Here is a 2844-nt window from a genome sequence, read left to right as displayed (position 1 = left end):
AGGGGCTGGGAGACCGTGCTCCTGGCTGCTGTCCTCCACAGATCCATCCAGGTCCCAGCCTCGCCGTCAACTAGCCGCTCGACCCCGCAAAAGTTACCTATGCTCACTCAGCCTCGATTTTGTCCCTTCAAGAAGGAGACGAATCATGGTATCTATCTCATGGAGTTCTTTTGAGGATTCCATTAAATACTGCATTTAAGGGGTGCCTGGGTGGCTCAGTCAGTTGAGCATCCAACTCTTGATTCTGGCTCAGGTCACGATCTCACAATTTTATGGGTTCGAGCCCCGTGTCAGGCTCTGTGCACTGACTGCGCTCAGAGCCTGCTTGGGATTCTCTCTCTCTCTCTGCCCCTCTCCCGCTCGTGCTCTGTCTCTCTCCAAATAAAGAAATAAACCTAAAAAAATACTGCATTTTAGATAGGAAGTGCTTGTTACTAGGACACAGTAAGTATGCAACAAATGACAGCTATGATTCCCTTCGCAGAGGGTTTAAATATATATATATATATATATATATATCCATTTTAAAGAAGCAAATATTCACAATATTATAAGTTCTGAGTCTTTACAAGACACATTGAGCATATGGACAGTCTCTCAACACACAGACGGAAGAACCTGCTTATTGGATACAAGTAGAGGCCCTAGTAAAAAACGAACTCCGTGATCTCCCCAGTGTGTCGCGCAAAATCACACGTAGAAATTCATACTTTAAATTTCTTAAAATGCACACGTGTTTCTATACTGTGCAGACAGATACTAAAGTTTGTGCTATTATTCAGTTTACGCACACATCTCACTGTTGTGAAGAAAAGACCAAATTTTATCAGCTGAGGGCGATTCGAGACCATTTATCTCCGATCTAACCATAAGGGCATCCATTCCCTGTGTTCCATGTTCAAAGTCATCCGTCCTGCCCCCCTCCACACACACAGGTTGGTTTGTAGAGGATTTTATAAACGGCCCCTACCGCGTTCCCCCACCCACCCAGACCTGAAAGGGACAAACTCTGTCTGGCTTACTGTTCCCTTCCCCACAATGCATTTCATGGTCTTCCACGAACAATTGCTGGAGGTGACCACCACCTGTACTTAAATGAACTTAAGTGACCTCAATTGCTTTGAAGTGAGCCTGGAGATCTAACGCAAATGGATATGTGCATGAGGGGCTGTGGAATAAGGATTAGGGGCATGCCCCCAGGTTTACAACCAATGTCTCTTGGACTTCCCGAGAAGGCATTCTCCACAACCAATTCCTAACATTTTCTTTGGGTAGGCTTTCCTTGTTTGATGGTTTGGGTGTTCGTTTCCTGTGGGGTGTTTCAGTACATGGAGATAATCGCTGAAAGAAATCTATCCTTTGGGCTAAGAAATTGCTGTCATCTACATAATCGTAAAGCGAGTTGTAGTATTTTATGGTGAACCACTTCCTTGCCTGACCTCTTTTAATGCATGTGATAGTGATTTCACTGGTCGACTTTGTCAGTGTCCTCCACTCCTCGGCCAGTCACTAGAGCATTCTGAAACCAACCCACTGAGGGAGTAAACAAGCGGAAGAACTGAAAAATAATCTCTCGCCCGCAAGAGACCCACGCAGAGGCCATCAGTCCCGTAAAGTCTCTTTCAATCCTGGCTTCTTCCCTTCTTCAAAGTCTTGGGTACTTTCTCAGCCGTAACTGGATCACGTTGGGGAAACTGGAGAGGACCGGTTACGTACAAGAAGCCCTCTTCCAAAGACTCTGCCTTATTCAAGTCCTTTTTTCTACTATTTGGTCTCGCCCTCCCCATCCCGAGCTTCAGCAAAAACCTATAGAGGAGGGAAAGCCGGGGCCTCCTGAATCCCCCATTTCTCCCCTCCCATCCTCACCATCACAACCTCAGAATCTTGCACCCACGAGGGCAGGGAGCTCTGTAAATAGTGGCAGAATGAGTGAATCTGTCAACACCGCTAAGAAGCCCCCCATTATCTTCCCAGCCCTCCTTTTCCGAGTGTGGGTTGCAAATGCCCCGAAATTGGTGGTGCCAGCGTGTTGGGTTGGTAACCTGCGAACTCACAAAGGGTCTCATTTTCTAAGAATCCAAAAAGACAGAGCTGATCTTCATTTTATTTATGTTGAACTCTGCTGAAAAGTATATAATGACCTCGTTTGGATGCCTCCTATCTACTCCTTCCAGATTCACACACACACACACACACACACACACACACACACACTTTTTAAATGGTCACGGCAATGAAAAAAAAATAGGGTGAGGCTAAGAAGTTCGCTATCAAAGTAGGGCGGAGTTCTCCCCCGCAGCTCGAATTGTTTGCTCTGGTAATCAACCCAAGCTTGTAAACAACCAGCTCAGCCTCTTCGTGAGCCAAATGCATCAAGTTAGGGCCAAAAACGCATGTTCACATTTGCTGACACTATTTGGACAGCTTATGTAACAACAATCAACCCAGCTGGGTAGAGGGGCTAACCGTGATCGTTGTAACATCCTCGGTGCCGAAGATTTTAGAGTCAGATGGAATTTTCAATTAAAATGACTACCTGACGCAGCTTCGCAGAACAACTCGAAAAATCCCCAAGCCACAAACATACTCACAGGTGACACGTGTGCATTATCTACCCACTCTTTCTGTCCCGCAGCGTTAACGAGCATTTAGCAAACACAGGAGATCGCATGAAAACACACTTCAGTTTCCTTAGATACGCACAGTGCTGAACACCTTTACTTAAATGTCATAAAAGTGGTTATGATATCCATTCTTTATCTCGCCTCCACAGCACCCAGCAAAGTGACCTTCCCCGTATGTGAACTCATGAATGTCTACGGTAGCAAGAAAGAGCCAGATGGT

Source organism: Prionailurus viverrinus, chromosome A2 (assembly GCF_022837055.1).
Source record: "Prionailurus viverrinus isolate Anna chromosome A2, UM_Priviv_1.0, whole genome shotgun sequence".
Classification (NCBI taxonomy): Eukaryota; Metazoa; Chordata; class Mammalia; order Carnivora; family Felidae; genus Prionailurus; species Prionailurus viverrinus.
The sequence above is the reverse complement of the archived record's forward strand: the minus strand, read 5'-3'. Positions refer to the sequence as shown.